This window comes from Pristis pectinata, chromosome 4 (genome assembly GCF_009764475.1).
Source record: "Pristis pectinata isolate sPriPec2 chromosome 4, sPriPec2.1.pri, whole genome shotgun sequence".
Classification (NCBI taxonomy): Eukaryota; Metazoa; Chordata; class Chondrichthyes; order Rhinopristiformes; family Pristidae; genus Pristis; species Pristis pectinata.
In genome coordinates this window covers 3,610,499-3,630,675 of record NC_067408.1, presented here as the reverse complement: position 1 = coordinate 3,630,675, position 20,177 = coordinate 3,610,499, and the positions used below count along the sequence as shown (strand labels likewise).

Sequence of the window (20,177 nt, the reverse complement as noted above, 5' to 3'; positions counted from 1 at the left end):
GGTTCAAGAGCCACAAGGTAATGTTAGACCACTCTTGGAGTACTGTGTTCAGTTCTGGTCACCTCATTATAGGAAGGATGTGGAAGCTTTAGAAAGGGTGCAGAGGAGATTTACCAGGATGCTGCCCGGATTAGAGAACATGAGGAAAGGTCGAGTGAGCTAGGGCTTTTCTCTTTGGAGTGACACAGGATGAGAGGCAAGTTGATAGAGGTGTATAAGATTATGAGGAGTATAGACAGAGTGGACAGCCAGCACCTTTTCCGCAGGGCAGCAATGGCCAATACCAGAAGACATCCATTGAAGGTGAGTGGAGGAAAGTTTGGGGAAGATGTCAGAGGTAGGTTTTTCTACACAGAGAGTGGTGGGTGCCTGGAACGCACTGCTGGGGGTGGTGGTAGAGGCTGATACAATAGGGACATTTGAAAGACTCTTAGTTAGGCACATGGATGTGGGAAAAATGGAGGGTTATGGGCTGTGCAGGAGGGAGGGGTTATATTGATTGTGAAGTAGATTTATATAGGTCGGCACAATATCGTGGGCCGAAGGGCCCATACTGTGTTGTACTGTTCGATGTCCTACGAATGGGTTAGGGAAACTCAAGATAGCCAATTTCCAATTTAAGTACGGGACATCCTGTGCAATATGGGGCAGTTGGCAAATTTCCCACAGAGGCCTCTCTGGCTGCTAGAATCCAGTCAGACCACTAAAGAGGTCCCACGGAAAGCACACTTTGATGCTTTGACTCCCAGAACTCCACTCCAAAGGTGCTGGCGCAGTCGTTAAATTGTTCACAGGCCTGGACTAACAATCCAGAGACCTGAGTTCAAATCTCTTCACAGCAGCTATGGAATGGAACTCCCACACTGGCATGTCTGTCCATGGCCTCCTCTACTGCCACGTTGAGGCCAGGTGCAGGTTGGAGGAACAACACCTCACATTGTTCCTCAGGCACGGTAGTGTAGCAGTTAGTGTAATGCTATGACAGCGCCAGCGACCCAGGTTCAATTCCAGCCGCTGTCTGTAAGGAATTTGTACGTTCTCCCCGTGACTGCGTGGGTTTCCTCCGGGTGCTCCGATTTCCTCCCACATTCCAAAGACGTACGGGTTAGGAAGTTGCAGGCGTGCTATGTTGGCGCCGGAAGCGTGGCGACACTTGCGGGCTGCCGCCGGAACACTCTACACAAAAGACGCATTTCACTGTGTGTTTCGATGTACATGTGACTAATAAAGAAATCTTGTCTTATCTTTTTCCGCCTGATGGCCTCAACATCGATTTCTCTACCTTCTGGCCTTTCTTTTTCTTCACTCACCCCCCCCCCCCCACCACCACTCCTTCGTCTTCCCTTATTCCTGTGGCTCCCTTCCCCCACCTTGATGTCCTGCCCATCTCCTCTCCTCCCCTCCCCCCATCCTTTATTCCATGGCCCACTGCCCTCTCCTACCGGATTCCTTCTTCTTCAGCCCTCGGCCTCTTCTACCTCTCACCTCTCAGCTTATTACATCTTCTCCCCCTCCCCTATCCACTAGCTTTCCCCCCTCACCTGGACTCACCTGTCCCCTGCCTGTGTGTGCTCCTCCCCCTCCCCCCACCCTCTTACTCTGGCTTCTGCCCCCTTCCTTTCCAGTCCTGATGAAGGGTCTCGGCCCGAAACGTCGACTGTTTACTTCCCTCCGTGGATGCTGCCTGACCCGCTGAGCTCCTCCAGCACTTTTTGTGAATTGCTCCAGATTCCAGCATCTGCAGAATTTTTGGTGTCTATGGAATTTAAGTTCAGTTAACAATCTGAACAGCAACAGCAATTTACCTTTAGTAATGATGACCTCTGTACTACTGATTTGCCATTAAACCTCATCTGCTTCCTCAATGTTGTCCCTTCAGGAGATGTAATGTGCTGCCCTGACTGGGTTTTAAAGGGGATCTGAGGAGTAAGTGTCTTATACAGAGAGTGCTTGATATCTGGAGGTGGTAGCATCAGATATATTCACTACGCTTAAGATCCCCACCATCCGGGCCGTGCCGTCTTCTCGCAGCTCCCATCGGGCAGGAGGTACAGAAGCCTGAAGTCCCACACCACCAGGTTCAGGAACAGCTACTTCCCTTCAACCATTCGGTTCTTGAACCAACCGGCACAACCCTAATCACTACAGTTTAGCAACACTATGACCACTTTGATCACTTTGCACTAAAATGGACTTTTTTTAGTTCTAATTGTGTTCTTTCTTGTAAAAATTGTGTACAATTTACGTTTAATATGCTTTTCTTGTGAATGCTGCTTATCTGATGTTCTGTGCCTGTGATGCTGCTGCAAGTAAGTTTTTCATTGCACCTGTGCACCCAACTCATCCATGCTAACCAAGATACCCAGGGTGTAAATGGCTAAAACGAGGAGCGATAATTTTAAGGTGATTGGAGGAAGGTATAAGGGGGATGTCAGGGGTAAGTTTTTTACACAGAGAGTGGTGGGTGTGTGGAACACACTGCCGGCAGAGGTTGTGGGGGCAGATACATCAGGGACATTTAAGAGACTCTTAGATAGTCACATGAATGATAGAAAAATAGAGGGCTATGTGGGAGGGAAGGGTTAGATCGATCTCAGAGCAGGATAATATGTCTGCACAACATCGTGGGCCAAAGGGACTGTACTATGCTGTAATGTTCTGTGTTCTAATCTTAAAAACCTCTGTCAGGTCGCTTGCTAACACCGCAGGACCTGCGTACTTTCTCTCTGTTGAGGCTGGGAACAGTCAACAGTTTGTTGGGAGGCTGGGCTATTAATATGGGCTGAAGGCTTTCGCTGTGGGAGGCTGCATTTCCAACCTCTGTCTCCCTGTTGTGTTTGAGCTGGAGTGGGACTATCCAAAGGTGACTGGAAGCGCCCTTGCCAGAGTGGGCTTCAGCAGCCAGTGCAAGAGCGAAGATCAATTCGTTTCTGTTCTTAGTTCAGCTAACAGCAGGAAGTGTACGTGTTTGCCTTTGGCAGTGGTTTGTTGTATCTAAGTGCCTTCAGCTTCAATCTCAATATAAAAAGCTGATCTGATATCTTATCATCTTCACACCCTGGTCTCAAGAGAGCTCGTCTGTCCAGTGAATGGATGCATATCTGTGGATGCTAAACTCTGTCCCAAAATAGAAAAGCAACGTCAATGGCAATGTGGAAATACATCTTGTAACATACCCAATATGGTGAGAGGGGAAAGATTTAAGAGGAACTTGAGGGGCAACTTTTTTACGCATGGACAATGTGGAATCAGCTGCCAGAGGAAGTGGTTGAGCCAGGTAGAATAAAAGCTTTTAAAAGACAGCTGGACAGGAACATGGATAGGAAAGGTTTAGAATGTTATGGGCCAAATGCTGGCAAGTGGGGCATTTTGGTCAGCATGGACCAGTTGGGCCGAAGGACCTGTTTCCCTGCTGCATACCTCTATCAATCTAATAGATAGGGATGAATAATAAATGCTGGAGGCTTAGAGGGGGCATGTGGTCAAATTCTTTTCTCCCCTGGTAGGGGTATCAAAAACAAGAAGGAAGAGGTTTACAGTGAAAGGAAGGAGGTTTAAAGGGGATCTGAGGGGTAAATTTTCTTTACACAGAGAGGGGTTGATATCTGGAACGTGCTGCCAGAGGAGGGGGTGGAATCAGGTACAGTCACTGTGTTTAAGAGGAATTTAGACAGACAATTAAATAGGCAATGCAGAGAAGGATATGGTCGTAATGCAAGCAAATGGGATTGGTGCAGGTGGTCAAAAAGGTTGGCATGGATGTGGTGGGCTGAAGGGCCTGTTTCTGTGCTGCACAGTTCTATGACTCTGTGGTTATGTGGAACCAAGCAAAGAGCAGATTAATTATACCGGTCCGAAGAGTGTTCATGTCCAGAGGAGATATGAAACTAAAGGTATCAGTAAGCATTATTCAGAATACTTCAGAATCAGAATCAGGTTTATTATCGCTGACATATGTCGTGAAATTTGTTGTTTTGCGGCAGCAGTACAGTGCAAGACATTAAAATTATTATGTTACAAAAATAAATAAATAGTGCAAATGAGGAATAATGAGGTCGTGTTCATGGGTTCATGGACCGTTCAGAAATCTGATGGCGGAGGGGAAAAAGCTGCTTCTGAATCATTGAGTGTGGGTCTTCAGGCTCCTGTACCTCCACCCCGATGGTAGTAACGAGAAGGGGGCATATCCCGGGTGGTGAGGGTCCTTTGTGATGGATGCTGCCTTCTTGAGGCACCGCCTCTTGAAGGTGTCCTCAATGGTGGGGAGGGTTGTGCCCGTGATGGAGCTGGCTGAGTATACAACCCTCTGCAGCCTCTTGCGATCCTGTGCATTGGAGCCTCCATACCAGGCGGTGATGCAACCAGTCAGAATGCTCTCCACTGTACATCTGTAGAAATTTGCAAGTCTTTGGTGACGTACCAAATCTCCTCGAACTCCTAGAGCTGCTGGCGTGCCTCCTTCGTGATTGCATCAATGTGTTGGGCCCAAGGTAGATCCTCTGAGATATTGACACCTAAGAACTTGAAGCTGCTCACCCTTTCCACCGCTGACCCCTCAATGAGGACTGGTGTGTGTTCTCCCGACTTCGCCTTCCTGAAGTCCAGGTCGGGGGAGCAGGAATGTGACTTGCAAATAATACCTCCAGAAATGGGTGGGGGACAATACACGGTATCCATCAGCCAAGGTTTGGCAGTGAGCCCTTTATCTGCTGTAACAAAAGGATGGCCTCAAAATGTTAACCCATCACTCTGCTTACCAGACCTACAACATATCTGCACAAGCCTGTAGGTTCCTGCATCTGCAGGACCATTTAACTCCTGAGTACATGTGGATTCAGAATTGGCTTGCCTGTAGAAAGCAGAGGGTTGTGGTGGAGGGAGTGCATTCGGATTGGAGGGCTGTTACTAGTGGTGTCCCACAGGGATCGGTTCTGAGACTTCTACTTGTTGTGATATTTATTAATGACTTAGATGAGGGGGTGGAAGGCTGGGTTAGAAAGTTTGCAGATGACACAAAGATCGGTGGTGTTGTGGATAGTGTGGAAGACTGTCGAAGCTTGCAGAGGGATATTGATAGGATGAAGAGCTGGGCTGACAAGTGGCAGATGGAGTTCAATCCAGAGAAGTGTGAGGTGGTACACTTTGGAAGGACAAACTCCAAGGCAGAGTACAAGGTAAATGGCAGGATTCTGGGCAGTGTGGAGGAGCAGAGTAATCTGAGGTTTCATATCCACAGATCGCTGAAAGTCACCTCACAGGTAGATAGGGTAGTTAAGAAAGCTTATGGGATGTTAGCTTTCATAAATCAGGGGATCGAGTTTAAGAGCCGCGAAGTGATGATGCAGCTTTACAAAACTCTGGTTAGGCCACACTTGGAGTATTGTGTCCAGTTCTGGTCACCTCATTATAGGAAGGATGTGGAGGCGTTGGAAAGGGTGCAGAGGAGATTTACCAGAATGCTGCCTGGATTAGAGAGTATGGAGTATGAGGAGAGACTAAAGGAGCTAGGGCTGTTCTCATTGGAGAGAAGGAGGATGAGAGGAGACATGATAGAGGTGTACAAGATATTAAGAGGAATAGATAGAGTGGACAGCCAGTGCCTCTCTCCCAGGGCACCAATGCTCAATACAAGAGGACATGGCTTTAAGGTAATGGGTGGGAAGTTCAAGGGAGATGTCAAAGGGAGGTTTTTCACCCAGAGAGTGGTTGGTGCATGGAATGCGCTGCCTGGGGTGGTGGTGGAGGCTGATACATTGGACAAGTTCAAGAGATTGTTAGGTAAGCATAAGGAGGAATTTAAGTCAGAGGGATATGTGGGAGGAAGGGGTTAGATAGTCTTAGGTGTGGTTTGAAGGTCGGCACAACATTGTGTGCCGAAGGGCCTGTATTGTGCTGTATTGTTCTATGGTTCTATGGAAAGAATGTTTGTCTTTAAGAGTCTTGATCAGTCTGGAAAGGTCCTCCTGACCCTAATCAGACTGCTACTCATCTCTGGTACCTTCTAGCATGTATCATATTTCATTCCCTTCTACGTTCCCTCATTTGCCCAGTACTATTCCATGTGTCCATCTATCTAGATGAACTATTCCTTCAAAGTATCAACATGAACCTTAAAATGTAGAAGGAATTGGAACTAGAATTGGTTTATTACTGTGATACAGTGACAAACTTAATTTTGCAAGCCATCCATACAGATCATTTCGAAATATAAGTACATTGAGGTAGTACAAGGGTAAAGCAATAACAGAATGCAGAATAAAGTGTTATAGTTACAGAGAAAGTACAGTGCAGGTAGACAATAAGGTGTAAGGGCCAGAACGAGATAGATGTGAGGTCAAGAGTCCATCTTATCGTATAGGAGGTCCATTCATGGGTCATAGAGGCTGTCTTTGAGCCTGGTGGTATGTGTTTTCAGGCTTTTGTATCTTCTGCCCAATGGGAGGGGGGAGAAGAGAGAATGTCCGGGGTGGGTGGGGTCTTTGATTATGTTGGCTGCTTTACCGAGGCAGCAGGAAGTGTAGACAGAGTCCATGGAGGGGAGCCTGGTTTCCGTGATGTGCTGAGCTGTGTCCATAGCTCCCTGCAGTTTCTTGCGGTCTTGGGCAGACCAGTTGCCGTACCAAGCTGTGATGCATCCAGATAGGATGCTTTCTATGCTGCATCAATAAAAATTGGTGAGGATCAATGGGGACATACCGAATTTCCTTAGCCTTCTGAGGAAGTAGAGGTGCTGGTGAGCTTTCTTGGCTGTAGTGTCTACATGGTTGTTATTAACTTGTCTAGGCCGGAGTTCCCTTATGTTAATTACAGTGAGCTGTGGCTAGAGTGTTATAGTGCGAGGTTTTGAGGAGGCAATTAAGAGTTGTTGGGACGCTTGATGGTCTACAATGTTGGTGCTGATAGAATTTGCACCATCTGCTGGTATACGCACAGAGATTAATATTCAGCAGTTGTTTCGGTTTTGGAGAGTATTGAGGCCACTACTTTGTTTGGGGTTCAATCTGTTCCTCTTGAGATCCAGGGGCTGTGTGACAGCAGCCCCAGGAATGAACCAGAGCCCTCACCCAAAGCAGCCCATCTGAACAAGCCAGTATTGGCCTTCCTGCAGAGCAGCCCGCACTACACATCTGTGACTGATTGTTGACTTCAGGAAGGGGAAGGAGGGTGAACATGCACCAATCTACATCGGTGGATCAGCGGAGGAGAAGGTCAGCAGATTTAAGGTTCCTGGGCATTGACCATATAGATGCAATCACAAGGAAATCATAATCAAAGACCCCACCCACCCAGGTCATTCTCTCTTCTCTCCTCTTCCATCAGGTAGAAGATACAGGAGCCTGAGGGCACGTACCACCAGACTTAAGGGCAGCTTCTACCCCACAGTGATAAGACTATTGAACGGTTCCCTTATACAATGAGATGGACTATGATCCCACGATCTACCTTGTTGTGACCTTGCACCTTATTGCACTTCACTTTCTCTGTAGCTGTGACACTTTACTCTGTACTGTTACTGTTTTTTCCTGTACTACATCAATGCACTCTGTACTAACTCAATGTATCCGCACTTTGTAATGAATTGACCTGTACGATCAGTATGCAAGACAAGGTTTTCACTGTACCTTGGTACAAGTGACAATAATAAACCAATACCAATACCAGATCTCTACTTTCTGAGGAGGTTAAGGAGGTTCAGCTTGACACAGCTGAGCTGAGCAAATTAATATTTGTCTCTGGTCAACTTTTATCCGTTGACATACACCACAGAAATAAGTCATTGGCTCACCACATCCGTGCGGTATCTGTCCCACTTATCGGCACTTGGTCCATAGCTCTGCTTTGGTGATTCAAGTGCTCTTCTAGACACTTGTTAAATGCTGTGAGAGTCTCTGCCTCCAACATCCCCTCAGGCAGTGCATTCCAGATACTAGCCACCCTCTTGGTTCCACTTCAGATCCACTCTTACCCCTTGCCTTAAACATAGAACATAGAACACTACAGCACAGGACAAGCCCTTCAGCCCACAATTAAGAATTTAGCCAAAGCTCCTAATTAATCTAATCCCTCTTCCCCGCACATTGACCACATCCCTTCTTTCTCTGCATATTCATGTACCTATCCAAGAGTCTCTTAAAAACTCCAGTGCTATCTGCCTCCACCACCACCCCTGGCAGTGCTATAGAACATGGAACAGTACAGCACAGGACAGGCCCTTCGGCTCACCATGTCTGTGCCGGCTATGACGCTAATTTTCACTAATGCTATATCTCTCCATTCCCTGCCTGTTCATGTGCCTGTCTAAATGCCTCTTAAATGTTGCTCTCATAGTTTTGCACACCTCTATAAGGGACCCACTCAGCCTCCTCCACTCCAGGGAGAACAGACCCAGCCTCTCCAGTGTCTCCTCATCACTGAAACACTCCATCCCAGGTAACGTCCTGGGGAATCTCCTCTGCACCCTCCCCAGTGCAATCAGAACTGCACACAGTGCTCCAGCTGTGGCCTAACCAATGTTTTATAAACTTGTATTTACTTGCTGTATCGAGATTCAGTGAAAAGCTTTTGTTTGCGTGCCATCCAGGCAGATCATTCCATACGTAAGTACATCGAGGTAGTAAAAAGCACAATAGAATGCAAAATATAGTGTTACAGTTACAGAGAAAGTGCAGTGCAGATGGACAAATAAAGTGCAAGCGCCACGATGAGGTAGGTTGGAAGATCAAGAGTTCATCTTTAGCGTATGAGAGGTCCATTCAAGAGTCTGATAACAGTGGGATAGAAGCTGTCCTTGAGTCTGGTGGTACATGCTTTCAGGCTTTTGTAGCTTCTGCCCAATGCAGGGGGAGAAGATCGAGTGACCGGGGTGGGAAGTGTACTTGATTATGTTGGTTCCTTTCCCGAGGCAGCGGGAAATGGTCCAGGGTCACATATAGCCCAGGGGTAAGGACAACAAATTCCTTCCATAAAGGACATTGGTGAATCAGATGGACTTTTATGACAATCCAGACATATCAGAATCAAGTTTATTATCACCGACATATGTTGTGAAATGTGTTGTTTTGTGGCAGCAGTACAGTGTAAGACATAAAGACATAAAAACTACTGTAAGTTACAAAAATAAATAAATAGTACAAAAGAGGAATAACGAGGTAGTGTTCATGGGTTCATGGACTGTTCAGAAATCTGATGGCGGAGGGGAAGAAGCTGTTACTGAAACGTTGAGTGTGGGTCTTCAGGCTCCTGTACCTCCTCCCCGGTGGTAGTAACGATTAGAGGGAATGTCCCGGATGGTGAGGGTCCTTAGTGATGGATGCCGCCTTCTTGAGGCACTGCCTCTTGAAGATGTCCTCGATGGTGGGGAGGGTTGTGCCCGTGATGGAGCTGGCTGAGTCTACAACTCTGCAGCATCTTTAGATCCTGCACATTGGAGCCTCCATACCAGGCAGCGATGCAACCAGTCAGAATGCCCTCCGCCATACATTTGTAGAAATTTGCAAGAGTTTTTGGTGACATACCAAATCACCTCAAACTCCTAATGAAGTAGAACAGCTAACGTGCCTTCTTTGTGATTGTGTCAATGTGTTGGGCCCAGGATTGATCCTCTGATGCCCAGGAACTTGAAGCTGCTCACCCTTTCCACCACTGACCCCTCAGTGAGGAATGGTCATTTCATGATCATTGTTACTGCGACGGGAATTTTTTAAACATTGCACATTTATGTAACTACATGAACTTAAATTCCACAGTTGCTATTCTTGCATTCAAACTTGTGCACTGGATCAATGATCCAGAATGCTGGCTCCTTGTCCAGTAATTTAACCACTACATTACCACTAATTCATCACAGGGCTGAAATTGAGCCATTCAATGTTTCTCTCGTGTGACTCAGTCCATCACAGGATCCATGCATCATTCCCGGAAAAATTCCCTTATAATTCTGGCTACTTCCTGGAATGTTCGTCACTCTCGCATGGCGAGAAGCTACTTTTTGTTGATAAATTGATCTGAAGCTTGACTTTGTGTGAAAGACCAGGGGATGACAAATATTGTGCTCTTGACAGGAAATGCTGGACTGTTCCAGAATGGGGGAGAGAGACAGGATGGGGGAGCAGCCATTTAGGATTGTAAAGGGGGAGGGCCTCCTTCTTGTACGGGGTTGTGAACCTTTAGAATTCTCTCCCCCGTAGGCTGGGGCTGTCGAGTCGCTGAGTATATTCGAGGCAGATTTCTATAGATATTTGGGCTCTCTGCGGTATTGGGATCAGGCAGGAAAGTGAACTGAATTAGGCAATCGCCATGCACTTAACTAGTTCAGAGAGTGGAATTAACCCTTGCTCCTCTTGCTGTGGCTACGATCTTATCACTACTGGACATAAGAATTTAAAACATAGAACAGTACAGCACAGAACGGGCCCACATAGTCCCACAATGTTGTGCTGACATAGCTATTCCCTCCTACCTACAGAATGCCCATATCCCTCTATTTTCCTCTCATTCAGGTGCCCATCCAAGCCCCTCTTAAAAGCCCCCAATGAATTTGCCTCCACTCCAGGCATCCACCACTCTCTCAGTAAAAAACATGCCCCTCACACTCTTCTGAACATGGAACATAGAACACTACAGCACAGTACAGGCCCTTCGGCCCACAATGTTGTGCCGACATTTTATCCTGCTCTAAGATCTATCTAACCCTTCCCTCCCACATAGCCCCCCATTTCTCTATCATTCATGTGTCTATATAAGGGTCTCTTGGATGTCACTAATGTATCTGCCCCCACAACCTACCCCTCTCACCTTAAATGCATACCCTTGGTATTGAATCACTCAATAATGGGGAAAAGATATTACTTGTCCACCCTATCTATGCCCCTCATAATTTTATACACTTCCAACAGATCACCCCTCAGCCTCCGCACGCCAGAGAAAAGAGCCCAAGTTTGTCCAGCCTCTCCTGATAGCACATGCCCTCTAATCCAGGCAGCATCCTAGTAAACCTCCTCTGCACCCTCCCTAAAGCCTCTTCTGAGAATTGGAAGACTAAACTACAATAAGAAATAGAAATGGGTGTCGTCCATTCAGACTGTTCTGCCATTTAATAAGATTACAGCTGACCTTTTATCACAACAACACTTTCCTGCATTAACCCCATATCCCTTGATTCTGTTAATATCTAAAAGACCATCAATCTCTGTCTTGTATTTCTGTTTGCACTACAATCTTTGCACCTTTCTGTTGTTTTGTGCCCGTCATTGTATGTGCTATTACCGTGTACACTGTTTAATCTGTGAGCTTCACGCGAGCAAGGAATTTCATTGCACCTCCGTGTATATGACAGTAAACTAATCTGATTCTGAATCTGAATACTTAGTGAATGAGTCCTCCACCACCCTCTGGGGTAGAGAATCCCAACAATTCACCACCCTCTGGATGAAGAAATTTCTTCTCATCTCTTCCCTGACTCTTATTTTGAGACTTTGTGACTTCAGGTTCTAGACACAGCAGCCAGGGTAAACATCAGCTCCACATCAAGTCAAGACCTGTGAGAGCTTGTGTAACATAGAACACTATAGCACAATACAGGCCCTTCGGCCCACAATGTTGTGCCAACATTTTATCCTGCTGTAAGATCGATCTAACCCCTCCCTCCCACATAGCCCCCCATTTCTCTATCATTCATGTGTCTACCTAAGAGTCTCTTAAATGACCCTAATGTATCTGCCTCCACAACCTATGCCGGCAGTGCGTTCCACACACCCACCACTCTCTGTGTAAAAAACTTACCCCTGACATCCCCCTTATACCTTCCTCCAATCACCTTAAAATAATGTCCCTTCGTGTTAGCCATTCTCGCCCTGGGAAAAAGTCTCTGACTGTCCACTCGATCTATGCCTCTTATCATCTTGTACTTCAATAGGAGCACCTCTCAAACTTCTAAATTGTTTGTAAACTGGCCCTGTCTGTTTATTCACTCCTCACTTGCTGCCCTAATTTGTGAATGTGCCGTTTAGTATCAATTACTGCAAATGGAATATTGTAATCTGTTCAAAATAGAGCAGCCTGGGACCAGTATATTCACAGCAACAATTACTATAATGGAATATTGTATTCTGGTCGAAATAGAGTAGCCTGGGTTCAGCTTTGAGTGGGTTAATGGACAAGCCAGTGGTTAACTTTTTTTTTAAATGCTTTTGCAGAACTTGAGAAGTTGCTTTCTTGGGGAGGGATCAAGAGTGTTGTCCCTGTTGGAGCACAGCATGCATGCAGTGATTGCAGGGATCATGCACTGTTCCCATGCTTCACAACAATAGAGAAGTTCTTCTAAAGCTCACAAAGCCTTTTGAAAAGCAGCTCCTGGTTTTGAGGTGGGGCTGCACTTTGTACATGGACTAATAACCTCAAACACTGAGTACGGCGACGTGCAGTTTTCAATGAGGAGAAGCTACACATTTATCTAACGCCTCGAAGGTAGGAAACATCCTGAGTCGGTGGATGGAAATGTGTGGGATATGCATGGGCCTCTCCAAAGAATCTCAGCAACAGGCTCCAAGCATGAAGTGTTCATTCATTCAGCTAAAATGCTGACTGCTTAATGACTTCGACTCTGAGGGTGATTTTTCTCTGATTTAATTATTTCAATTTCATGTCCTTCAGTGCTGTGTTGTTTATTTCTGTAGAGTGCCAGTATACTCCATAATTTTGGATCCACAGTTTATGCACTTGACAATTCCTGGCATATTTTACTTGTACTCTGCTAACCAGTCATGTGCCTTGGGTACTGTGACTGCAGTGAATTAAAAGCAGAGATCTTTTGAAACGTAAAATTGCCAGTAATCTGCTCCCAAGTGAGTGACTTGCCTGTCAAATATTTATTCACTTGCGATACTGAGTGTAATGTGTTAACAAGGAGTAGGCTGTATGTTTTAATCAAGGAGCTCTGGGCAGGTTATAGTCACAGACAGAATTCCCTGTGTCGGCTCTCCTCCATGTTGCATTGAACTGGGGCAGTGGGTCTCAGCCCCAGCTACTGAACAGCACTCACCCCTCCTCTCCATCCATCTCTACTCCTTTCTCCAGACTCGGCAGAGCTCAGCAAGGAGTCCATCACACTCCCCATTAATAATCTATTCACATCTCAGCCAGCAGGGAGCTCGGAGCTGTTCTTGTTCTGCTAAGCAGCTGGACCCAGCTTTCTCAAAATCCCACAGAAAAGAGGGAGAGCAGGCCTGGTGTGGCCCAGGAGTCGGGCTGCCTGTGAGGCAGAAGAGGCGCCCCGGATTCCTCTGATCGGCAAAGCGATGTTGATTCTCGAGGGGCCTTGGTGAGTAGCGCTGGCTGCACGCTCTCTAGCCTTTCTACAAGACACACAGCAAGAGTAAGTGTCAGTTGAGACCCACACAGATTTGCAGCAGTGCACACCAGCTACTAAAGGCACTGAGGCTGCCTTTGTGCATCATGTAAATGTTAGCAGCCTGCTCATTTTGCCTCCTGTTATGGAGGCAAATGTGGTTGCTTTTTAGTGGGGCTTTAAACTTAAGTGGGGTTCAACCCAGTGAGTTGCACTGCGAGTTTCCCGAGCCCTCCTGATTTTCTCCCCTTCTCTGCTGAAGCACCTTTTGGCCCAAGATGCCACTCTTTCTATGTAGGTTCACCAGGATGCTGCCTGGATTAGAGGGTATGAGCTATAAGGAGAGGTCGGACAAACTTTGGTGATTTTCCTTAGAGTGTCAGAGGCTGGGGGGGGAGACCTGATAGAGGTTTTTAAAATTATGAGAGGCATAGATAGGGTAGACAGTCAGAACCTTTTCCCCAGGGTAGAAATGTCAAATACCAGAGGACGTGCTTTTAAGGTTAGAGGGGGGAAGTTTAAAGGCAATGTGAGGGGCAAGTTTTTTTACACAGAGTGGTGGGTGCCCAGAATGGGTCACCAGGGGTAGTAGTGGAAGCGGGCAGTTTGGTGGAGTTTAAGAGGCTTTTAGACAGAATATGAAAGGACTGGAGGGATGTGGATGCTACACAGGAGGAGGACATTTAGTATAAATTGGCATTAAGATCGGCACAACACCGTGGGCCGAATGGCCTGTCCAGTGCTGGACTGTTCTGTGTTCTATGATTAACAGGCCATCCATCCCTTTAGGGTTGCTGAACACGAGTGTGGCTGGTAGAGCTGCTGCAGCAACCCTGGTTCGATCCTGACCTCGGGTGTTGTCTGTATGGAGTTTGCATGTTCTCCCTGTTAATGCATGGGCTTCCCATGGGCACTACCGTCTCCTCCCACATCCAAATGACACTCAAGTTGACTACTGTAAATTACGCCTAGTGTGTAGACGAGTGGTAGAATCTGGGGGGAGCTACAGCCACAGGGTCATACAGCACAGAGACAGGCCCTTCGGCCCAACTCGTCCATGCTGACCAAGTTGTCTGATTGAACTAGTCCCATTTGCCTGTGTTTGGCCCAATCCTTTCCTATCCACATACCTGTCCAAATGTCTTTTAAATGTCATACTTGTACCCACCTCTACCACTTCCTCTGGCAGCTCGTTCCATATACCCACCACCCTCTGTGTGAAAAAAGTTGCCCCTCAGGTCACTTTTAAATCTTTCCCCTCTCACTTTAAACCTGTGCTGGGGAAAAGACTGTGACCTTCCACCTTATCTATGCCCCTCATGATTTTATAAACTCTATAAGGTTACCCCTCAGGCTCCTACACCCCAGGAAAACAGTCCCAGCCTGTCCAGTCTCCCATTATAACCCAAGTCCTCTAGTCCCAGTAACATGCTCATGAATCTTTTCTCAACCTCTCCAGTTTAATGATACCCTTCCTAAAGCAGGGTGACCAGAACAGTACGCATTACTCCAAATGTGGTTTTACCAATGACCGGTACCGCTGTAACATGACGATCCAAGTCCTGTACTCCATGCCCTGACCGATGAAGGCCAGCGTGCCGAATGTCTTCTTCACCACACTGTCTACCTGTGTTGCCACTTTGAAAGAACTATGTCCCTGCACAAGATGGGAATGATTGCTTTGTAAATTGGCACAGATTCAATGGACCCCACCTCCCTCCATTTTGCCATTGTTTTATTGCTCAAGGTATACAGGTTCTAGAGAGGGTAGGTGGAGGGAGCTGTTCCCATTCGTAGATAGTTCAAGGATCAGAGACACAAATTTACAATTGTGGGTAAAAGGTACACAGGAAAAACTTTTTTACTCAGTGGGTAATTCTGATCTGGAACTCACCGCCTGCAGGGTAAGTGAAGAGGTACCAGAGAGAGAATAATTTGTTGGGCTAAGGGGAAAGAGCAGATAAATGGGATTGCACTACCAGGAGATAGTATAGTCTTGATAGGCTGAATGGCCTCCTTGTGTGATTTCCCCAGTTGAGGCCATTAAACTCAGCTGACTTGATATGCACGTAGCCAAAATGTGCACCTAATGCACATGGGGTGCTGCAGCGGCCCAGCATTGCTGCTGTGTTACAGCTCCAATGGCCCAGGTTCAATCCTGACTTTATCCGTATAGTCCTTGAATGTTCTTGAACAGATCAGATTAGTTTATTGCCATGTAGGCCAGGGTGAAATGAAACTCCTTGCTCATGCGAAGCTCTCAGGGTAGACAGTGTACGTGGTGATAATAAGTACAGCAATGAGCGCAGCAACGAGGGCAAAACAGACCGCTTCAAAGATTGTGGTGTAATCTGAAGTAGTGCAAAAACAAATGCTAAAGTAACAATAACAGAAGAGGGAGAGTTCAGAGTCCGAGAACGTGGCAGCACCACCAGGAAGGGGATGTGGGAGAAGGGACTGGTTCAGGAGTCTGACAGCAGTGGGGAAGAAGCTGTTCCTGAGTCTGGACGTCCAGGCTTTCGAGCTCCTGTATCTTCTCCCAGAAGGCAGGAGAGAGAAAAGGGAACGGCCGGGGGGGGCAGGCATCCTCGACGATACCGTCAGCCTTCCTGATGCAATGCACGGTGAAGGTGGACTGGATGGAAGGAAGTTGGATGGGCTGGGCAGTGTTTACCCCTCTCTGCAGGTTTTGTCATGTGTTTCCATCCATGTTTCACCCCATATCCAAAGCCAGCTGGTAAATGGTCATCGTAAATTGTCCCTTATATATACGTATTTCTATATCCCATATCTCCCTTATATATAAATAGTGTGGATAAGTGGCGAAAGAATCAAAGAGGGGTTGATGCATATGTGAGAAACGGGTTGGATGATTGCAGGGGAAAAGACAACGGGACTGGTGGGATTACTGAAGGGGAGGCGGAATGGACATGATGGGCCAAATGGCCTCCTTCCATGCTGCAGAACTTCAGAAATTCAGAACTGGAATGTTGAGTTTGAAGGGAAAATTCTCCAACTACATGCAGCTGGACATGAATTTTACATCAAGGAATCCCACTTCATCAACTTGAGTATGCTGTGACCACACTTTGAAAGACAGAATCCTCCTGTGCAGTGAAATCTTTCCATATGCTCCCGTCATCTGCACCAAACTAGCTCTCAAATGTTCTTTGTCATCTGAAGTTTTCAATGAGAGAGGGAGAAATTGATTTAAGAACAAAATTAAGTTTTTACTTGTATGGGGCAGTCAATTATGTATCCTTGAGTTCGATATCGTAAGAAGTTTCTGGTGATGATGATAAGATCAACAGACGATGCTTTTAGATCTCACCCAAGCTGTTAACCAGGTTGTGGAGAGTTCCTGAAAGGAAGCTTTGTGCCAAAACCGAGAGACAGAATCCCCAGCTCCCAGTACAGGAGATGACAGCAATGGCATTTACAATTCAGAGTAAAAACATCAGACTGTCTCCCTCAGTGATAAAATCTGCCCGGAGTATTTTAGCACGTTAACAGTAACAGGTAAAGAATTACTTTGTACCCACGAGATGATGAAATCTCTGACCTTCCCTGGCAGCAGAAGAAGGTCAGACAGGAAAGATGTGGTTAAACTGGAAAGAGTACAGAAAAGATTTTAAGATTTCTTTATTAGTCACATGTACATCGAAACACACACCCTTTTTGCGTAGTGATTTGGGGGGCAGCCTGCAAGTGTCGCCACGCTTCCGGCGCCAACATAGCATGCCCACAACTTCCTAACCTATACATCTTTTGGAATATGGGAGGAAACCGGAGCACCCGGAGGAAACCCATGCAGACACGGGGAGAACGTACAAACTCCTTACAGACAGTGGCCGGAATTGAACCCAGGTCACTGGCACTGTAAAGCATTATGTGAACCACTATGCTACCGTGCCAGGATGTTGCCAGGATTCGAGGGCCAGAGTTATAGGGAGAGGTTGGGCAGGCTAGGACTTTATTCCTTAAGAGTGTAGGAGACTGAGAAGTGATCTTATAGAGATGTATAAAATCATGAGGGGCAGAGACAGGGTGAATGCACTCAGTCTTTTTCCCAGAGTTGGGGTATCAAGAACTAGAGGGCATAGGTTTAAGGTGAGAGGGGGGAGATTTAAGAGGGACCTGAGGGGCAACTTTTTTACATAAAAGGTGGAATCAGCTGCCAGAGGAAGTGGTCGAGGCAGGTACAATAACAACTTTTAAAAGACAGTTGAACAGGTACATGGATTTGGAAAAATTTAGAAGGTTATGGGCCAAATGCTGGCAAAAGGGACTAGCTTGGATGGGGCATCTTGGTCAACATGGACCGGTTGGGCCGAAGGGCCTGTTTCCATGCTGCATGACTCTATGACTATGACTCTTAAGGTGTGTGAGGACCAGCAATCTGAAACTCATTGGGAGCAGCAACATATTAAATTACCGGCTATTTAATCCAGAGGACAGAATCCAAGGCCCACTGCTTACTGCCCTGATCCCATCATGCATCCAGGAACTCAAATTCAGTTCATTAAATCAGTAATGGTAACCCTGAAGTTGTCCAATTTTCATAACATCCTTATGGTTCTTTAATTCCCTTCAGGGAAGGAAATCCTCCCACACACTCTTCTCTTTCCACACCCTCTGTTACGTACCAGCAACAATAGAAACACACCAAGTTGCGTGTAAGTGTTAGAAACTATTTTATTAGTAACTACTTGTGATAATAAGAAAAGCAAGTTAGATATTCAACATTAACCCCAAAACTATACTCAAAGTGTGTGTGCGTGTGGCAGAGTCCCAAGCTCCAAGTCTAGGAATAATTCTCAAAGTTCAGTTCAGCAAGTCATCAGGTGAAACCACTGCTTTTGCAAAACCACTGTTGACTGAAGAGAAAATGTAGAGAGAATGTAGAGAGAAATTAGGAAATCCACATGCTCCACGATGGAACCCATACGACACCTCAATCTCCGATGATCTCCTTTGCTTTGTTCCGAAGTACCTGCCACCCTGAAGGCAATCGAGACGTGGCCGCCCACAGAAATACCTGTTTCCCACTACAGGTTAACGACAAAGTGGACTCCACTTGATTGCACCAAAAATCCAGACATGGATTGTGGTGACAGACACAGCTATTGTCCGTCATCCATCAATACAGAGACCGTCAGTCAGTCCCTCTCTCTCTCTCTCTCTCTCTCTCTCTCTCTCTCCCCGATTCTGTGCAACAGCCAGTACACTCCAGTTATAGTCTTGTGGTCCTTAGATAACACCACACACACACACACACACACACAAACACACACACACACACACACACACACACACACACACACAACTCCTCTACTGTCCAGGTGCCTTAAAGGGACATTCACCAAATAGCAACCTGGTTCGTAACACCTCCCTCCCCCAGTCCCCTATCACCTCCTTCAGTCTCGTCTACCGCATTCGGTGCTCCTGATGTGGCCTTCTCTACATCGGCGAGACCAAGCGCAGACCGAACAACCGCTTCGCAGGACACCCACACTCCATCCGCAACAGCCATCCTGAGCTCCCAGCTGCAGACCACTTCAACTCCCCTTCCCATTCCCACTCTGACCTGTCCATCCTCAGCCCCCTCCACTGCCAGGATAAAGCCCAACGCAAACCGGAGGAGCGACACCTTATATTCTGCCTGGGTAGCCTACAACCCAACGGCCTAAATATTGAGCTTTCCAATTTTAGGTAACCCCACTTTTCTTCTTTTTTTTACCTCCCCCCACCCCCTGCCCTTCCCCCCTCCCCGATCCACTGGTCCGCCACTTTTTGTCCCCCTTCCCACCCAGCTCCCCTTCACCAATCTTCGTCCCCTTCCCCCTCCTGGCTCCATCCACCCACACAACACACAAATTCTCTGCCCCCCCACCACCATCTGGGTCTGGTTCCATCTGCCGTACATCTCTCCCCTAATTGTTCCCAGTCTCACCTCCTTTACTTATCAGAATCCAGCACTGGGAGCCCTCTGTGTTCCTGCTTATCTCCCTCCAGCGGCTGTCTCCACCCTCACCCTCCCCTCCCGCCCACCTCAGTCCATCTGCCTCTCATTCCTCTCTGTCTGCCTCCATCTATCATCCACCTGCCACTGTCTCCCAATCCCACCATCCCTTCCCTTCCCCTACCTGCCTGTCATCTTACACCCCTCCCCAGCCCACCAATCACCTCAGAATCCTTTCTCAGCACTCCCCTTCCCCTCTTTATACTGACCATGTCACTCCTCCACTCTCATGATGCAGGGTTTCGATCCGAAACATCAACAGTTCCTCTCCCACCCCCCACCGCCTCCCCCCCCCACCCCACAGATGCTGCTCAACCCGCTGAGTTCCTCCAGCAAATCGTTTGTTGACCCTGTTTCTTTCCCCTCCCCTGGTCCGTGCCATCTTCTCACAGCTCCCATCGGGCAGGAGGTACAGAAGCCTGAAGTCCCACACCACCAGGTTCAGAAACAGTTACTTCCCTTCAACCATTCGGTTCTTGAACCAACCGGTAAAACCCTAATTACTACAGTTTAACAACACCATGACCACTTTGATCACTTTCCACTAAAATTGACTTTGTCTTTTTTTGTTCTAATTGTGTTCTTTCTTGTAAAAATTGTGTATCATTTATGTTTAAAACATAGAACATAGAACAGTACAACATAGTATGGTTCCTTCAGCCCACAATGTTGTGCTGACCTATATAAACCTACTCCCTGATCAATCTAACCCTTCCCTCCTGCACAGCCCATAACCCTCCCTTTTCCTTACATCGGTGTCAGATGTGGGAGTTCCTGGAGTCTCCCTGCTTCCGGGAAGGCTGTTCTGCG

The 20,177-nt window shown here is 46.9% G+C and overlaps 1 protein-coding gene across 6 annotated transcripts in view; it reads left to right on the top strand.

The window, feature by feature from the left end:
* Positions 1-20,177, top strand: part of ndst1b (N-deacetylase/N-sulfotransferase (heparan glucosaminyl) 1b) — a 290,113-nt gene that overhangs the window by 145,356 nt on the left and 124,580 nt on the right. Inside the window, exon 3 of one of the 6 annotated variants that reach the window (XM_052013797.1) lies at positions 13,137-13,318. The exons of 4 other annotated variants lie outside the window; for them this stretch is intronic. The gene's annotated coding sequence lies outside the window, so the exon portion shown is untranslated. Of the gene's footprint in view, positions 1-12,334; positions 12,466-13,136; positions 13,319-20,177 lie in introns of those variants that run through there. One more of the 6 variants, XM_052013798.1, reaches the window with a different exon arrangement.